This window comes from Heptranchias perlo, chromosome 12, assembly GCF_035084215.1.
Source record: "Heptranchias perlo isolate sHepPer1 chromosome 12, sHepPer1.hap1, whole genome shotgun sequence".
Lineage (NCBI taxonomy): Eukaryota > Metazoa > Chordata > Chondrichthyes > Hexanchiformes > Hexanchidae > Heptranchias > Heptranchias perlo.
This window is the reverse complement of record NC_090336.1, coordinates 68,308,373-68,326,722: the sequence shown is the minus strand read 5'-3', so window position 1 is coordinate 68,326,722 and position 18,350 is coordinate 68,308,373. Positions and strand designations below refer to the sequence as shown.

Genomic DNA, 18,350 nt, shown 5'->3' with positions numbered 1-18,350 from the left:
CTGACCTGAAACATTTAACTCCAGTTGTTGTGTGAAAAATTACTGCAGTTTTAAACTGGCAGTTCCAGAATTAATTGTTTCCAAGTCAGACATTTCCCGAAACAGAGAGCGCGAGAGAGACACAATGTTAACGTTTAAACTGCCACAAGCGAGAGGCGAAATAACTTCACGTTGCTGACTTTAAAAATGCGAGCAGACAGTGCGTGTGTGTTTGGAGGGAGTGCACTGTGAATGGCCACATTGGAAGCTGTGAGATCAAACTGTGCTGCTAACTGAGTGTTAAGGTGAGTAAAAGGCACTGGTTTGGGTGGAGCATTGCGCTCAGGATGGGAGATTTTCTTGAACGGTGCCAATTAATCTGCACCAGAAAATCATCCCCTGACCAGGATTCGAACCCGGGTCTCAACGAGTTTTAAATGTTGCGTCCTAACCACTAGACCATCAGGGGAGTTGCCCTCAATCCCCTGCAAACATATACAGAAGGCTGAACACATGGCTCCCTACAGTAGCAGCAGTGTCACCAGCAGAGGGCTTGAGTTGCCATTTCCACTTTGACACTCAGTCTTTTCACACTCAGTCAAATGGCAAACGTCTATTCAGGAGGTTATCGCTTCTCGGCTTTGGGACCGAATATTAAATTGAATTTTGCAACAGGGAGATGGAATAGGGGCTTGGCTCCGTCCACTCCACGCATCGACCCAGTATTGCAGTGTCTCTGGCAACGGTGCACCTCCCTGTGGGGAGATATTCAAAAGGAAAAACAGCTCTTTCCCAGCGTCTCTGTCCGTGTGTACGTATTATGACTGAGAATAAAGCTGATATATTGCACTTACTTTCTCAGCTCAGTGGTATTCTTTTCTTCTCCTGGGCTGAGTGCCGCTCGTTCGCTCGCTCGCTCGCACGCAGGCAGCGATTATAATTCAAACTGCAAAATAACTTAACTTTAAACAAGCAGGGTCTGAGTACAAATGAAAACTGCGCTCCTGGACTGGACGGACTGTCTGTTTGTCTCGGTGAGGAAAAGGCAGTGGTGGTGAGGGTGGAGCATTGCGCTCAGGAGGGGAGACTTTCTTTGAGTGGTGCCAATTAATCTGCACCAGAAAATCATCCCCCCGACCGGGATTGGAACCCGGGTCTCAACGATTTAAAAGGTTGCGTCCTCGACCACTGGGCCACCTGGGAACCGCCTGAGGAACCTGTCCAAGAGGCTGAGGACACGCACGCCTGCTCCACGAGCAGCAGCGACCAGCAGGGGGCCGACCGGCTGATCCTTCCCTTTCACAGGCAGGCTTCTGGCCCTCGATAAAACGACAAAGGTGTTCAGAAGGAAGGCCTGGGGGGAGGGAGGGAGGGACGGCCATTGGAAATCAGCACAAAGCAGGTCCCCTGGAATCTCACACCTCCGACCCAGGAAACAGGTCTCCTGGTCAAAGCAGTCCAGCCATTAACGTGACAATGGACAGGGCCCCGGCAGCTTGAGACACATCTTTCTTTCGATATGCAAGTTCTTTTTAAAAAGGTTTCCTTCCACAGCAGCTCTGAGTGAGAGACTGACTGACATACGTACACACACACACACACACACACACACAACACCGTCACCCATCCGATTGGTGGACCGCGGGGTCGACAATCTAACTTTTCGTTTCGATGCAGGGGAGAGCGCGAACGCAGTCCCCCACTACCACAAATTTTGCAGTCGAGTATCCCGCATTTGGGGACATCGCAGGCGTCAGCGCACACCCCAAGTGCAATGGGCTAGCCTCATCCTGGGAGATCCGCCTTCGGGATCACAGATTCTCCCCTGCCAGGTAAGTATGCCTTGTGTCGCCACACACTGCCACTAGACAGCATTCGCTACCTTTTACGATTGCAAGGGCAGGTTTTAAGAATCAAAACGTCCCTTCGCTCGCAACGTGCTGATGCTCTGAGAGATTAATTCCGCTCAAATATCGTACCGTATATCCGATGATACACTCTGGGAGAAAATACTGCAGCGATGCGGTGCCGGCGATGGTTGTTTGCATGTCGCCCTTCAAGGGAAATGTCCCGCCTCCAGTTGTTGCTGTAGCAATATATACACGCGCGTTGTCGTGGTAATATAGAACTGCAAGTTGCCGTTGTCGTGGTCGTTTCGAATCAGCACAAAGCAGGTGCACTCCCTGGAATGTCACACCTGCGTCCCAGAAAACAGGTCTCCTGGTCAAAGCAGTCCCGCCCCGCCCTGGGATTAACGTGACAATGGACAGGGCCCAGTCAGGGAGCAGCTTGAGAGACACCTTTCAATAGGCACTTCTGAAACATTAACGCCTTGTTTCTTTCGACAGTTTAACCAGCCTTTAACACGTCTTGTGTTTTTATTTCCCATTTCCAGCCAGCCAGCCCAGCCAGCCCAGCCAGCATCTGCAGTATTTTCTTTTGATTGGTCTTGCCTGCTGTGGAATGAACGTTTAAACACGAGCTGCTGATTGTCAGCACCTCACCTCTTTCTCAATTGGCCGTTGCAATCTCACTCACTCGCTGTGAGACACGTCACGTCACGTCACTAGTTTTCTTTAAAGCGGTTTCCTTCCACGGCAGTGAGTTAGTGACTGAGACTGACTGACGGAGGTCCGTTGAGACGCCACCTTCTCCCATCTGATCGGTGGCCGACTGGCAAATTTACCAATCTGTCAAGCAATCCTAGCAAGAAAGGAAAAAACGGCAACTTCTTTAAACTGATCCACTGTTGCAATTAGAAACGGTGGCAAAAATGTGCCCAGAGTGGGAGAGAACGGCAGTGCTTCCAGACTGCTTTAGACACAGTCAGCCAGAGACCAAAGAGGGAGGGAAAACAGGAGCGGAGATCAATTCGCATCGAGCGCGTTATCGCTTCTCGGCCTTTTGGCGAAGATCAAGTGGTCAAGTGGGGGAAGGCAACCATTTGGAGCCTTCCTGCCATTGTATGCCGGGGGGATGCAGTCAGGGAGAAATCCCCTCGGGCAGAGTGTAGAGCTTTGGCTTGTAGAGCTTTGGCTTGATGTAATGTCACTGCAAGGAATCTGGAATGAATCTGTAAGGCAATAAGGCACCCCAGAGTGTCAGAAAAAAAAAAAAAAAGTTTCTGTTCTTATCAGTTTAATATCTGATATGTCCCCTATCTGGGGACCAAATATTAAATTGATTTTTGGAACAGGGAGATGGAACAAGAGCTTGCTCCGTCCACTCCACGCATCGACCCAGTATTACAGTGTCTCTGGCAACGGTGCACCTCCCTGTGGGGAGATATTCAAAATGCTGAACGGATTTTTGGAGCCTGTATTATTACTCAGAATGCTGAGATATTGCAACTGTGGTTTTCTTGTTTACTCCTGGGATGGATGAGTGCCATTCCCTTTCTTCCTTTTCCCTCTTGCAGTTTTACCTTGGAGGGAAAGACGTCAGTCTCAGGTCACTTTTCAGGAAGCTGCAAGCCTGTGTATTGGGACGTGCCACCTTCCACAGACTTGGTCTCCTGACCTGAAACATTTAACTCCAGTTGTTGTGTGAAAAATTACTGCAGTTTTAAACTGGCAGTTCCAGAATTAATTGTTTCCAAGTCAGACATTTCCCGAAACAGAGAGCGCGAGAGAGACACAATGTTAACGTTTAAACTGCCACAAGCGAGAGGCGAAATAACTTCACGTTGCTGACTTTAAAAATGCGAGCAGACAGTGCGTGTGTGTTTGGAGGGAGTGCACTGTGAATGGCCACATTGGAAGCTGTGAGATCAAACTGTGCTGCTAACTGAGTGTTAAGGTGAGTAAAAGGCACTGGTTTGGGTGGAGCATTGCGCTCAGGATGGGAGATTTTCTTGAACGGTGCCAATTAATCTGCACCAGAAAATCATCCCCTGACCAGGATTCGAACCCGGGTCTCAACGAGTTTTAAATGTTGCGTCCTAACCACTAGACCATCAGGGGAGTTGCCCTCAATCCCCTGCAAACATATACAGAAGGCTGAACACATGGCTCCCTACAGTAGCAGCAGTGTCACCAGCAGAGGGCTTGAGTTGCCATTTCCACTTTGACACTCAGTCTTTTCACACTCAGTCAAATGGCAAACGTCTATTCAGGAGGTTATCGCTTCTCGGCTTTGGGACCAAATATTAAATTGAATTTTGCAACAGGGAGATGGAATAGGGGCTTGGCTCCGTCCACTCCACGCATCGACCCAGTATTGCAGTGTCTCTGGCAACGGTGCACCTCCCTGTGGGGAGATATTCAAAAGGAAAAACAGCTCTTTCCCAGCGTCTCTGTCCGTGTGTACGTATTATGACTGAGAATAAAGCTGATATATTGCACTTACTTTCTCAGCTCAGTGGTATTCTTTTCTTCTCCTGGGCTGAGTGCCGCTCGTTCGCTCGCTCGCTCGCACGCAGGCAGCGATTATAATTCAAACTGCAAAATAACTTAACTTTAAACAAGCAGGGTCTGAGTACAAATGAAAACTGCGCTCCTGGACTGGACGGACTGTCTGTTTGTCTCGGTGAGGAAAAGGCAGTGGTGGTGAGGGTGGAGCATTGCGCTCAGGAGGGGAGACTTTCTTTGAGTGGTGCCAATTAATCTGCACCAGAAAATCATCCCCCCGACCGGGATTGGAACCCGGGTCTCAACGATTTAAAAGGTTGCGTCCTCGACCACTGGGCCACCTGGGAACCGCCTGAGGAACCTGTCCAAGAGGCTGAGGACACGCACGCCTGCTCCACGAGCAGCAGCGACCAGCAGGGGGCCGACCGGCTGATCCTTCCCTTTCACAGGCAGGCTTCTGGCCCTCGATAAAACGACAAAGGTGTTCAGAAGGAAGGCCTGGGGGGAGGGAGGGAGGGACGGCCATTGGAAATCAGCACAAAGCAGGTCCCCTGGAATCTCACACCTCCGACCCAGGAAACAGGTCTCCTGGTCAAAGCAGTCCAGCCATTAACGTGACAATGGACAGGGCCCCGGCAGCTTGAGACACATCTTTCTTTCGATATGCAAGTTCTTTTTAAAAAGGTTTCCTTCCACAGCAGCTCTGAGTGAGAGACTGACTGACATACGTACACACACACACACACACACACACACACACACAACACCGTCACCCATCCGATTGGTGGACCGCGGGGTCGACAATCTAACTTTTCGTTTCGATGCAGGGGAGAGCGCGAACGCAGTCCCCCACTACCACAAATTTTGCAGTCGAGTATCCCGCATTTGGGGACATCGCAGGCGTCAGCGCACACCCCAAGTGCAATGGGCTAGCCTCATCCTGGGAGATCCGCCTTCGGGATCACAGATTCTCCCCTGCCAGGTAAGTATGCCTTGGGTCGCCACACACTGCCACTAGACAGCATTCGCTACCTTTTACGATTGCAAGGGCAGGTTTTAAGAATCAAAACGTCCCTTCGCTCGCAACGTGCTGATGCTCTGAGAGATTAATTCCGCTCAAATATCGTACCGTATATCCGATGATACACTCTGGGAGAAAATACTGCAGCGATGCGGTGCCGGCGATGGTTGTTTGCATGTCGCCCTTCAAGGGAAATGTCCCGCCTCCAGTTGTTGCTGTAGCAATATATACACGCGCGTTGTCGTGGTAATATAGAACTGCAAGTTGCCGTTGTCGTGGTCGTTTCGAATCAGCACAAAGCAGGTGCACTCCCTGGAATGTCACACCTGCGTCCCAGAAAACAGGTCTCCTGGTCAAAGCAGTCCCGCCCCGCCCTGGGATTAACGTGACAATGGACAGGGCCCAGTCAGGGAGCAGCTTGAGAGACACCTTTCAATAGGCACTTCTGAAACATTAACGCCTTGTTTCTTTCGACAGTTTAACCAGCCTTTAACACGTCTTGTGTTTTTATTTCCCATTTCCAGCCAGCCAGCCCAGCCAGCCCAGCCAGCATCTGCAGTATTTTCTTTTGATTGGTCTTGCCTGCTGTGGAATGAACGTTTAAACACGAGCTGCTGATTGTCAGCACCTCACCTCTTTCTCAATTGGCCGTTGCAATCTCACTCACTCGCTGTGAGACACGTCACGTCACGTCACTAGTTTTCTTTAAAGCGGTTTCCTTCCACGGCAGTGAGTTAGTGACTGAGACTGACTGACGGAGGTCCGTTGAGACGCCACCTTCTCCCATCTGATCGGTGGCCGACTGGCAAATTTACCAATCTGTCAAGCAATCCTAGCAAGAAAGGAAAAAACGGCAACTTCTTTAAACTGATCCACTGTTGCAATTAGAAACGGTGGCAAAAATGTGCCCAGAGTGGGAGAGAACGGCAGTGCTTCCAGACTGCTTTAGACACAGTCAGCCAGAGACCAAAGAGGGAGGGAAAACAGGAGCGGAGATCAATTCGCATCGAGCGCGTTATCGCTTCTCGGCCTTTTGGCGAAGATCAAGTGGTCAAGTGGGGGAAGGCAACCATTTGGAGCCTTCCTGCCATTGTATGCCGGGGGGATGCAGTCAGGGAGAAATCCCCTCGGGCAGAGTGTAGAGCTTTGGCTTGTAGAGCTTTGGCTTGATGTAATGTCACTGCAAGGAATCTGGAATGAATCTGTAAGGCAATAAGGCACCCCAGAGTGTCAGAAAAAAAAAAAAAAAGTTTCTGTTCTTATCAGTTTAATATCTGATATGTCCCCTATCTGGGGACCAAATATTAAATTGATTTTTGGAACAGGGAGATGGAACAAGAGCTTGCTCCGTCCACTCCACGCATCGACCCAGTATTACAGTGTCTCTGGCAACGGTGCACCTCCCTGTGGGGAGATATTCAAAATGCTGAACGGATTTTTGGAGCCTGTATTATTACTCAGAATGCTGAGATATTGCAACTGTGGTTTTCTTGTTTACTCCTGGGATGGATGAGTGCCATTCCCTTTCTTCCTTTTCCCTCTTGCAGTTTTACCTTGGAGGGAAAGACGTCAGTCTCAGGTCACTTTTCAGGAAGCTGCAAGCCTGTGTATTGGGACGTGCCACCTTCCACAGACTTGGTCTCCTGACCTGAAACATTTAACTCCAGTTGTTGTGTGAAAAATTACTGCAGTTTTAAACTGGCAGTTCCAGAATTAATTGTTTCCAAGTCAGACATTTCCCGAAACAGAGAGCGCGAGAGAGACACAATGTTAACGTTTAAACTGCCACAAGCGAGAGGCGAAATAACTTCACGTTGCTGACTTTAAAAATGCGAGCAGACAGTGCGTGTGTGTTTGGAGGGAGTGCACTGTGAATGGCCACATTGGAAGCTGTGAGATCAAACTGTGCTGCTAACTGAGTGTTAAGGTGAGTAAAAGGCACTGGTTTGGGTGGAGCATTGCGCTCAGGATGGGAGATTTTCTTGAACGGTGCCAATTAATCTGCACCAGAAAATCATCCCCTGACCAGGATTCGAACCCGGGTCTCAACGAGTTTTAAATGTTGCGTCCTAACCACTAGACCATCAGGGGAGTTGCCCTCAATCCCCTGCAAACATATACAGAAGGCTGAACACATGGCTCCCTACAGTAGCAGCAGTGTCACCAGCAGAGGGCTTGAGTTGCCATTTCCACTTTGACACTCAGTCTTTTCACACTCAGTCAAATGGCAAACGTCTATTCAGGAGGTTATCGCTTCTCGGCTTTGGGACCGAATATTAAATTGAATTTTGCAACAGGGAGATGGAATAGGGGCTTGGCTCCGTCCACTCCACGCATCGACCCAGTATTGCAGTGTCTCTGGCAACGGTGCACCTCCCTGTGGGGAGATATTCAAAAGGAAAAACAGCTCTTTCCCAGCGTCTCTGTCCGTGTGTACGTATTATGACTGAGAATAAAGCTGATATATTGCACTTACTTTCTCAGCTCAGTGGTATTCTTTTCTTCTCCTGGGCTGAGTGCCGCTCGTTCGCTCGCACGCAGGCAGCGATTATAATTCAAACTGCAAAATAACTTAACTTTAAACAAGCAGGGTCTGAGTACAAATGAAAACTGCGCTCCTGGACTGGACGGACTGTCTGTTTGTCTCGGTGAGGAAAAGGCAGTGGTGGTGAGGGTGGAGCATTGCGCTCAGGAGGGGAGACTTTCTTTGAGTGGTGCCAATTAATCTGCACCAGAAAATCATCCCCCCGACCGGGATTGGAACCCGGGTCTCAACGATTTAAAAGGTTGCGTCCTCGACCACTGGGCCACCTGGGAACCGCCTGAGGAACCTGTCCAAGAGGCTGAGGACACGCACGCCTGCTCCACGAGCAGCAGCGACCAGCAGGGGGCCGACCGGCTGATCCTTCCCTTTCACAGGCAGGCTTCTGGCCCTCGATAAAACGACAAAGGTGTTCAGAAGGAAGGCCTGGGGGGAGGGAGGGAGGGACGGCCATTGGAAATCAGCACAAAGCAGGTCCCCTGGAATCTCACACCTCCGACCCAGGAAACAGGTCTCCTGGTCAAAGCAGTCCAGCCATTAACGTGACAATGGACAGGGCCCCGGCAGCTTGAGACACATCTTTCTTTCGATATGCAAGTTCTTTTTAAAAAGGTTTCCTTCCACAGCAGCTCTGAGTGAGAGACTGACTGACATACGTACACACACACACACACAACACCGTCACCCATCCGATTGGTGGACCGCGGGGTCGACAATCTAACTTTTCGTTTCGATGCAGGGGAGAGCGCGAACGCAGTCCCCCACTACCACAAATTTTGCAGTCGAGTATCCCGCATTTGGGGACATCGCAGGCGTCAGCGCACACCCCAAGTGCAATGGGCTAGCCTCATCCTGGGAGATCCGCCTTCGGGATCACAGATTCTCCCCTGCCAGGTAAGTATGCCTTGGGTCGCCACACACTGCCACTAGACAGCATTCGCTACCTTTTACGATTGCAAGGGCAGGTTTTAAGAATCAAAACGTCCCTTCGCTCGCAACGTGCTGATGCTCTGAGAGATTAATTCCGCTCAAATATCGTACCGTATATCCGATGATACACTCTGGGAGAAAATACTGCAGCGATGCGGTGCCGGCGATGGTTGTTTGCATGTCGCCCTTCAAGGGAAATGTCCCGCCTCCAGTTGTTGCTGTAGCAATATATACACGCGCGTTGTCGTGGTAATATAGAACTGCAAGTTGCCGTTGTCGTGGTCGTTTCGAATCAGCACAAAGCAGGTGCACTCCCTGGAATGTCACACCTGCGTCCCAGAAAACAGGTCTCCTGGTCAAAGCAGTCCCGCCCCGCCCTGGGATTAACGTGACAATGGACAGGGCCCAGTCAGGGAGCAGCTTGAGAGACACCTTTCAATAGGCACTTCTGAAACATTAACGCCTTGTTTCTTTCGACAGTTTAACCAGCCTTTAACACGTCTTGTGTTTTTATTTCCCATTTCCAGCCAGCCAGCCCAGCCAGCCCAGCCAGCATCTGCAGTATTTTCTTTTGATTGGTCTTGCCTGCTGTGGAATGAACGTTTAAACACGAGCTGCTGATTGTCAGCACCTCACCTCTTTCTCAATTGGCCGTTGCAATCTCACTCACTCGCTGTGAGACACGTCACGTCACGTCACTAGTTTTCTTTAAAGCGGTTTCCTTCCACGGCAGTGAGTTAGTGACTGAGACTGACTGACGGAGGTCCGTTGAGACGCCACCTTCTCCCATCTGATCGGTGGCCGACTGGCAAATTTACCAATCTGTCAAGCAATCCTAGCAAGAAAGGAAAAAACGGCAACTTCTTTAAACTGATCCACTGTTGCAATTAGAAACGGTGGCAAAAATGTGCCCAGAGTGGGAGAGAACGGCAGTGCTTCCAGACTGCTTTAGACACAGTCAGCCAGAGACCAAAGAGGGAGGGAAAACAGGAGCGGAGATCAATTCGCATCGAGCGCGTTATCGCTTCTCGGCCTTTTGGCGAAGATCAAGTGGTCAAGTGGGGGAAGGCAACCATTTGGAGCCTTCCTGCCATTGTATGCCGGGGGGATGCAGTCAGGGAGAAATCCCCTCGGGCAGAGTGTAGAGCTTTGGCTTGTAGAGCTTTGGCTTGATGTAATGTCACTGCAAGGAATCTGGAATGAATCTGTAAGGCAATAAGGCACCCCAGAGTGTCAGAAAAAAAAAAAAAAAGTTTCTGTTCTTATCAGTTTAATATCTGATATGTCCCCTATCTGGGGACCAAATATTAAATTGATTTTTGGAACAGGGAGATGGAACAAGAGCTTGCTCCGTCCACTCCACGCATCGACCCAGTATTACAGTGTCTCTGGCAACGGTGCACCTCCCTGTGGGGAGATATTCAAAATGCTGAACGGATTTTTGGAGCCTGTATTATTACTCAGAATGCTGAGATATTGCAACTGTGGTTTTCTTGTTTACTCCTGGGATGGATGAGTGCCATTCCCTTTCTTCCTTTTCCCTCTTGCAGTTTTACCTTGGAGGGAAAGACGTCAGTCTCAGGTCACTTTTCAGGAAGCTGCAAGCCTGTGTATTGGGACGTGCCACCTTCCACAGACTTGGTCTCCTGACCTGAAACATTTAACTCCAGTTGTTGTGTGAAAAATTACTGCAGTTTTAAACTGGCAGTTCCAGAATTAATTGTTTCCAAGTCAGACATTTCCCGAAACAGAGAGCGCGAGAGAGACACAATGTTAACGTTTAAACTGCCACAAGCGAGAGGCGAAATAACTTCACGTTGCTGACTTTAAAAATGCGAGCAGACAGTGCGTGTGTGTTTGGAGGGAGTGCACTGTGAATGGCCACATTGGAAGCTGTGAGATCAAACTGTGCTGCTAACTGAGTGTTAAGGTGAGTAAAAGGCACTGGTTTGGGTGGAGCATTGCGCTCAGGATGGGAGATTTTCTTGAACGGTGCCAATTAATCTGCACCAGAAAATCATCCCCTGACCAGGATTCGAACCCGGGTCTCAACGAGTTTTAAATGTTGCGTCCTAACCACTAGACCATCAGGGGAGTTGCCCTCAATCCCCTGCAAACATATACAGAAGGCTGAACACATGGCTCCCTACAGTAGCAGCAGTGTCACCAGCAGAGGGCTTGAGTTGCCATTTCCACTTTGACACTCAGTCTTTTCACACTCAGTCAAATGGCAAACGTCTATTCAGGAGGTTATCGCTTCTCGGCTTTGGGACCGAATATTAAATTGAATTTTGCAACAGGGAGATGGAATAGGGGCTTGGCTCCGTCCACTCCACGCATCGACCCAGTATTGCAGTGTCTCTGGCAACGGTGCACCTCCCTGTGGGGAGATATTCAAAAGGAAAAACAGCTCTTTCCCAGCGTCTCTGTCCGTGTGTACGTATTATGACTGAGAATAAAGCTGATATATTGCACTTACTTTCTCAGCTCAGTGGTATTCTTTTCTTCTCCTGGGCTGAGTGCCGCTCGTTCGCTCGCTCGCTCGCTCGCACGCAGGCAGCGATTATAATTCAAACTGCAAAATAACTTAACTTTAAACAAGCAGGGTCTGAGTACAAATGAAAACTGCGCTCCTGGACTGGACGGACTGTCTGTTTGTCTCGGTGAGGAAAAGGCAGTGGTGGTGAGGGTGGAGCATTGCGCTCAGGAGGGGAGACTTTCTTTGAGTGGTGCCAATTAATCTGCACCAGAAAATCATCCCCCCGACCGGGATTGGAACCCGGGTCTCAACGATTTAAAAGGTTGCGTCCTCGACCACTGGGCCACCTGGGAACCGCCTGAGGAACCTGTCCAAGAGGCTGAGGACACGCACGCCTGCTCCACGAGCAGCAGCGACCAGCAGGGGGCCGACCGGCTGATCCTTCCCTTTCACAGGCAGGCTTCTGGCCCTCGATAAAACGACAAAGGTGTTCAGAAGGAAGGCCTGGGGGGAGGGAGGGAGGGACGGCCATTGGAAATCAGCACAAAGCAGGTCCCCTGGAATCTCACACCTCCGACCCAGGAAACAGGTCTCCTGGTCAAAGCAGTCCAGCCATTAACGTGACAATGGACAGGGCCCCGGCAGCTTGAGACACATCTTTCTTTCGATATGCAAGTTCTTTTTAAAAAGGTTTCCTTCCACAGCAGCTCTGAGTGAGAGACTGACTGACATACGTACACACACACACACACACACACACACACACACAACACCGTCACCCATCCGATTGGTGGACCGCGGGGTCGACAATCTAACTTTTCGTTTCGATGCAGGGGAGAGCGCGAACGCAGTCCCCCACTACCACAAATTTTGCAGTCGAGTATCCCGCATTTGGGGACATCGCAGGCGTCAGCGCACACCCCAAGTGCAATGGGCTAGCCTCATCCTGGGAGATCCGCCTTCGGGATCACAGATTCTCCCCTGCCAGGTAAGTATGCCTTGGGTCGCCACACACTGCCACTAGACAGCATTCGCTACCTTTTACGATTGCAAGGGCAGGTTTTAAGAATCAAAACGTCCCTTCGCTCGCAACGTGCTGATGCTCTGAGAGATTAATTCCGCTCAAATATCGTACCGTATATCCGATGATACACTCTGGGAGAAAATACTGCAGCGATGCGGTGCCGGCGATGGTTGTTTGCATGTCGCCCTTCAAGGGAAATGTCCCGCCTCCAGTTGTTGCTGTAGCAATATATACACGCGCGTTGTCGTGGTAATATAGAACTGCAAGTTGCCGTTGTCGTGGTCGTTTCGAATCAGCACAAAGCAGGTGCACTCCCTGGAATGTCACACCTGCGTCCCAGAAAACAGGTCTCCTGGTCAAAGCAGTCCCGCCCCGCCCTGGGATTAACGTGACAATGGACAGGGCCCAGTCAGGGAGCAGCTTGAGAGACACCTTTCAATAGGCACTTCTGAAACATTAACGCCTTGTTTCTTTCGACAGTTTAACCAGCCTTTAACACGTCTTGTGTTTTTATTTCCCATTTCCAGCCAGCCAGCCCAGCCAGCCCAGCCAGCATCTGCAGTATTTTCTTTTGATTGGTCTTGCCTGCTGTGGAATGAACGTTTAAACACGAGCTGCTGATTGTCAGCACCTCACCTCTTTCTCAATTGGCCGTTGCAATCTCACTCACTCGCTGTGAGACACGTCACGTCACGTCACTAGTTTTCTTTAAAGCGGTTTCCTTCCACGGCAGTGAGTTAGTGACTGAGACTGACTGACGGAGGTCCGTTGAGACGCCACCTTCTCCCATCTGATCGGTGGCCGACTGGCAAATTTACCAATCTGTCAAGCAATCCTAGCAAGAAAGGAAAAAACGGCAACTTCTTTAAACTGATCCACTGTTGCAATTAGAAACGGTGGCAAAAATGTGCCCAGAGTGGGAGAGAACGGCAGTGCTTCCAGACTGCTTTAGACACAGTCAGCCAGAGACCAAAGAGGGAGGGAAAACAGGAGCGGAGATCAATTCGCATCGAGCGCGTTATCGCTTCTCGGCCTTTTGGCGAAGATCAAGTGGTCAAGTGGGGGAAGGCAACCATTTGGAGCCTTCCTGCCATTGTATGCCGGGGGGATGCAGTCAGGGAGAAATCCCCTCGGGCAGAGTGTAGAGCTTTGGCTTGTAGAGCTTTGGCTTGATGTAATGTCACTGCAAGGAATCTGGAATGAATCTGTAAGGCAATAAGGCACCCCAGAGTGTCAGAAAAAAAAAAAAAAAGTTTCTGTTCTTATCAGTTTAATATCTGATATGTCCCCTATCTGGGGACCAAATATTAAATTGATTTTTGGAACAGGGAGATGGAACAAGAGCTTGCTCCGTCCACTCCACGCATCGACCCAGTATTACAGTGTCTCTGGCAACGGTGCACCTCCCTGTGGGGAGATATTCAAAATGCTGAACGGATTTTTGGAGCCTGTATTATTACTCAGAATGCTGAGATATTGCAACTGTGGTTTTCTTGTTTACTCCTGGGATGGATGAGTGCCATTCCCTTTCTTCCTTTTCCCTCTTGCAGTTTTACCTTGGAGGGAAAGACGTCAGTCTCAGGTCACTTTTCAGGAAGCTGCAAGCCTGTGTATTGGGACGTGCCACCTTCCACAGACTTGGTCTCCTGACCTGAAACATTTAACTCCAGTTGTTGTGTGAAAAATTACTGCAGTTTTAAACTGGCAGTTCCAGAATTAATTGTTTCCAAGTCAGACATTTCCCGAAACAGAGAGCGCGAGAGAGACACAATGTTAACGTTTAAACTGCCACAAGCGAGAGGCGAAATAACTTCACGTTGCTGACTTTAAAAATGCGAGCAGACAGTGCGTGTGTGTTTGGAGGGAGTGCACTGTGAATGGCCACATTGGAAGCTGTGAGATCAAACTGTGCTGCTAACTGAGTGTTAAGGTGAGTAAAAGGCACTGGTTTGGGTGGAGCATTGCGCTCAGGATGGGAGATTTTCTTGAACGGTGCCAATTAATCTGCACCAGAAAATCATCCCCTGACCAGGATTCGAACCCGGGTCTCAACGAGTTTTAAATGTTGCGTCCTAACCACTAGACCATCAGGGGAGTTGCCCTCAATCCCCTGCAAACATATACAGAAGGCTGAACACATGGCTCCCTACAGTAGCAGCAGTGTCACCAGCAGAGGGCTTGAGTTGCCATTTCCACTTTGACACTCAGTCTTTTCACACTCAGTCAAATGGCAAACGTCTATTCAGGAGGTTATCGCTTCTCGGCTTTGGGACCGAATATTAAATTGAATTTTGCAACAGGGAGATGGAATAGGGGCTTGGCTCCGTCCACTCCACGCATCGACCCAGTATTGCAGTGTCTCTGGCAACGGTGCACCTCCCTGTGGGGAGATATTCAAAAGGAAAAACAGCTCTTTCCCAGCGTCTCTGTCCGTGTGTACGTATTATGACTGAGAATAAAGCTGATATATTGCACTTACTTTCTCAGCTCAGTGGTATTCTTTTCTTCTCCTGGGCTGAGTGCCGCTCGTTCGCTCGCACGCAGGCAGCGATTATAATTCAAACTGCAAAATAACTTAACTTTAAACAAGCAGGGTCTGAGTACAAATGAAAACTGCGCTCCTGGACTGGACGGACTGTCTGTTTGTCTCGGTGAGGAAAAGGCAGTGGTGGTGAGGGTGGAGCATTGCGCTCAGGAGGGGAGACTTTCTTTGAGTGGTGCCAATTAATCTGCACCAGAAAATCATCCCCCCGACCGGGATTGGAACCCGGGTCTCAACGATTTAAAAGGTTGCGTCCTCGACCACTGGGCCACCTGGGAACCGCCTGAGGAACCTGTCCAAGAGGCTGAGGACACGCACGCCTGCTCCACGAGCAGCAGCGACCAGCAGGGGGCCGACCGGCTGATCCTTCCCTTTCACAGGCAGGCTTCTGGCCCTCGATAAAACGACAAAGGTGTTCAGAAGGAAGGCCTGGGGGGAGGGAGGGAGGGACGGCCATTGGAAATCAGCACAAAGCAGGTCCCCTGGAATCTCACACCTCCGACCCAGGAAACAGGTCTCCTGGTCAAAGCAGTCCAGCCATTAACGTGACAATGGACAGGGCCCCGGCAGCTTGAGACACATCTTTCTTTCGATATGCAAGTTCTTTTTAAAAAGGTTTCCTTCCACAGCAGCTCTGAGTGAGAGACTGACTGACATACGTACACACACACACACACAACACCGTCACCCATCCGATTGGTGGACCGCGGGGTCGACAATCTAACTTTTCGTTTCGATGCAGGGGAGAGCGCGAACGCAGTCCCCCACTACCACAAATTTTGCAGTCGAGTATCCCGCATTTGGGGACATCGCAGGCGTCAGCGCACACCCCAAGTGCAATGGGCTAGCCTCATCCTGGGAGATCCGCCTTCGGGATCACAGATTCTCCCCTGCCAGGTAAGTATGCCTTGGGTCGCCACACACTGCCACTAGACAGCATTCGCTACCTTTTACGATTGCAAGGGCAGGTTTTAAGAATCAAAACGTCCCTTCGCTCGCAACGTGCTGATGCTCTGAGAGATTAATTCCGCTCAAATATCGTACCGTATATCCGATGATACACTCTGGGAGAAAATACTGCAGCGATGCGGTGCCGGCGATGGTTGTTTGCATGTCGCCCTTCAAGGGAAATGTCCCGCCTCCAGTTGTTGCTGTAGCAATATATACACGCGCGTTGTCGTGGTAATATAGAACTGCAAGTTGCCGTTGTCGTGGTCGTTTCGAATCAGCACAAAGCAGGTGCACTCCCTGGAATGTCACACCTGCGTCCCAGAAAACAGGTCTCCTGGTCAAAGCAGTCCCGCCCCGCCCTGGGATTAACGTGACAATGGACAGGGCCCAGTCAGGGAGCAGCTTGAGAGACACCTTTCAATAGGCACTTCTGAAACATTAACGCCTTGTTTCTTTCGACAGTTTAACCAGCCTTTAACACGTCTTGTGTTTTTATTTCCCATTTCCAGCCAGCCAGCCCAGCCAGCCCAGCCAGCATCTGCAGTATTTTCTTTTGATTGGTCTTGCCTGCTGTGGAATGAACGTTTAAACACGAGCTGCTGATTGTCAGCACCTCACCTCTTTCTCAATTGGCCGTTGCAATCTCACTCACTCGCTGTGAGACACGTCACGTCACGTCACTAGTTTTCTTTAAAGCGGTTTCCTTCCACGGCAGTGAGTTAGTGACTGAGACTGACTGACGGAGGTCCGTTGAGACGCCACCTTCTCCCATCTGATCGGTGGCCGACTGGCAAATTTACCAATCTGTCAAGCAATCCTAGCAAGAAAGGAAAAAACGGCAACTTCTTTAAACTGATCCACTGTTGCAATTAGAAACGGTGGCAAAAATGTGCCCAGAGTGGGAGAGAACGGCAGTGCTTCCAGACTGCTTTAGACACAGTCAGCCAGAGACCAAAGAGGGAGGGAAAACAGGAGCGGAGATCAATTCGCATCGAGCGCGTTATCGCTTCTCGGCCTTTTGGCGAAGATCAAGTGGTCAAGTGGGGGAAGGCAACCATTTGGAGCCTTCCTGCCATTGTATGCCGGGGGGATGCAGTCAGGGAGAAATCCCCTCGGGCAGAGTGTAGAGCTTTGGCTTGTAGAGCTTTGGCTTGATGTAATGTCACTGCAAGGAATCTGGAATGAATCTGTAAGGCAATAAGGCACCCCAGAGTGTCAGAAAAAAAAAAAAAAAGTTTCTGTTCTTATCAGTTTAATATCTGATATGTCCCCTATCTGGGGACCAAATATTAAATTGATTTTTGGAACAGGGAGATGGAACAAGAGCTTGCTCCGTCCACTCCACGCATCGACCCAGTATTACAGTGTCTCTGGCAACGGTGCACCTCCCTGTGGGGAGATATTCAAAATGCTGAACGGATTTTTGGAGCCTGTATTATTACTCAGAATGCTGAGATATTGCAACTGTGGTTTTCTTGTTTACTCCTGGGATGGATGAGTGCCATTCCCTTTCTTCCTTTTCCCTCTTGCAGTTTTACCTTGGAGGGAAAGACGTCAGTCTCAGGTCACTTTTCAGGAAGCTGCAAGCCTGTGTATTGGGACGTGCCACCTTCCACAGACTTGGTCTCCTGACCTGAAACATTTAACTCCAGTTGTTGTGTGAAAAATTACTGCAGTTTTAAACTGGCAGTTCCAGAATTAATTGTTTCCAAGTCAGACATTTCCCGAAACAGAGAGCGCGAGAGAGACACAATGTTAACGTTTAAACTGCCACAAGCGAGAGGCGAAATAACTTCACGTTGCTGACTTTAAAAATGCGAGCAGACAGTGCGTGTGTGTTTGGAGGGAGTGCACTGTGAATGGCCACATTGGAAGCTGTGAGATCAAACTGTGCTGCTAACTGAGTGTTAAGGTGAGTAAAAGGCACTGGTTTGGGTGGAGCATTGCGCTCAGGATGGGAGATTTTCTTGAACGGTGCCAATTAATCTGCACCAGAAAATCATCCCCTGACCAGGATTCGAACCCGGGTCTCAACGAGTTTTAAATGTTGCGTCCTAACCACTAGACCATCAGGGGAGTTGCCCTCAATCCCCTGCAAACATATACAGAAGGCTGAACACATGGCTCCCTACAGTAGCAGCAGTGTCACCAGCAGAGGGCTTGAGTTGCCATTTCCACTTTGACACTCAGTCTTTTCACACTCAGTCAAATGGCAAACGTCTATTCAGGAGGTTATCGCTTCTCGGCTTTGGGACCGAATATTAAATTGAATTTTGCAACAGGGAGATGGAATAGGGGCTTGGCTCCGTCCACTCCACGCATCGACCCAGTATTGCAGTGTCTCTGGCAACGGTGCACCTCCCTGTGGGGAGATATTCAAAAGGAAAAACAGCTCTTTCCCAGCGTCTCTGTCCGTGTGTACGTATTATGACTGAGAATAAAGCTGATATATTGCACTTACTTTCTCAGCTCAGTGGTATTCTTTTCTTCTCCTGGGCTGAGTGCCGCTCGTTCGCTCGCTCGCTCGCTCGCA

At 49.8% G+C, this 18,350-nt stretch overlaps 5 non-coding genes and 11 pseudogenes across 5 annotated transcripts; 11 read left to right on the top strand and 5 right to left on the bottom strand.

Moving 5' to 3' along the window:
* The first annotated feature begins 606 nt into the window (after positions 1-606).
* Positions 607-735, top strand: LOC137330399 (U2 spliceosomal RNA; annotated as a pseudogene).
* Positions 736-1,653: 918 nt separating this feature from the next.
* Positions 1,654-1,819, bottom strand: LOC137328246 (U1 spliceosomal RNA). The gene has a single exon (XR_010964728.1). It is a non-coding gene; the product is annotated as a U1 spliceosomal RNA (small nuclear RNA).
* A 1,231-nt stretch (positions 1,820-3,050) lies between these two features.
* Positions 3,051-3,255, top strand: LOC137328821 (U2 spliceosomal RNA; annotated as a pseudogene).
* Positions 3,256-4,099: 844 nt separating this feature from the next.
* Positions 4,100-4,228, top strand: LOC137330280 (U2 spliceosomal RNA; annotated as a pseudogene).
* A 924-nt stretch (positions 4,229-5,152) lies between these two features.
* Positions 5,153-5,318, bottom strand: LOC137328234 (U1 spliceosomal RNA). The gene has a single exon (XR_010964717.1). It is a non-coding gene; the product is annotated as a U1 spliceosomal RNA (small nuclear RNA).
* Positions 5,319-6,549: 1,231 nt separating this feature from the next.
* Positions 6,550-6,754, top strand: LOC137328819 (U2 spliceosomal RNA; annotated as a pseudogene).
* Positions 6,755-7,598: 844 nt separating this feature from the next.
* Positions 7,599-7,727, top strand: LOC137330398 (U2 spliceosomal RNA; annotated as a pseudogene).
* Positions 7,728-8,627: 900 nt separating this feature from the next.
* LOC137328222 (U1 spliceosomal RNA) lies at positions 8,628-8,793 on the bottom strand. Its single transcript, XR_010964706.1, has one exon. It is a non-coding gene; the product is annotated as a U1 spliceosomal RNA (small nuclear RNA).
* Positions 8,794-10,024: 1,231 nt separating this feature from the next.
* On the top strand, positions 10,025-10,229 carry LOC137328818 (U2 spliceosomal RNA; annotated as a pseudogene).
* Positions 10,230-11,073: 844 nt separating this feature from the next.
* LOC137330397 (U2 spliceosomal RNA) lies at positions 11,074-11,202 on the top strand (annotated as a pseudogene).
* Positions 11,203-12,130: 928 nt separating this feature from the next.
* On the bottom strand, positions 12,131-12,296 carry LOC137328210 (U1 spliceosomal RNA). Its single transcript, XR_010964696.1, has one exon. It is a non-coding gene; the product is annotated as a U1 spliceosomal RNA (small nuclear RNA).
* Positions 12,297-13,527: 1,231 nt separating this feature from the next.
* On the top strand, positions 13,528-13,732 carry LOC137328817 (U2 spliceosomal RNA; annotated as a pseudogene).
* Positions 13,733-14,576: 844 nt separating this feature from the next.
* Positions 14,577-14,705, top strand: LOC137330396 (U2 spliceosomal RNA; annotated as a pseudogene).
* A 900-nt stretch (positions 14,706-15,605) lies between these two features.
* Positions 15,606-15,771, bottom strand: LOC137328198 (U1 spliceosomal RNA). Its single transcript, XR_010964685.1, has one exon. It is a non-coding gene; the product is annotated as a U1 spliceosomal RNA (small nuclear RNA).
* Positions 15,772-17,002: 1,231 nt separating this feature from the next.
* On the top strand, positions 17,003-17,207 carry LOC137328815 (U2 spliceosomal RNA; annotated as a pseudogene).
* Positions 17,208-18,051: 844 nt separating this feature from the next.
* Positions 18,052-18,180, top strand: LOC137330394 (U2 spliceosomal RNA; annotated as a pseudogene).
* Positions 18,181-18,350: the final 170 nt, after the last annotated feature.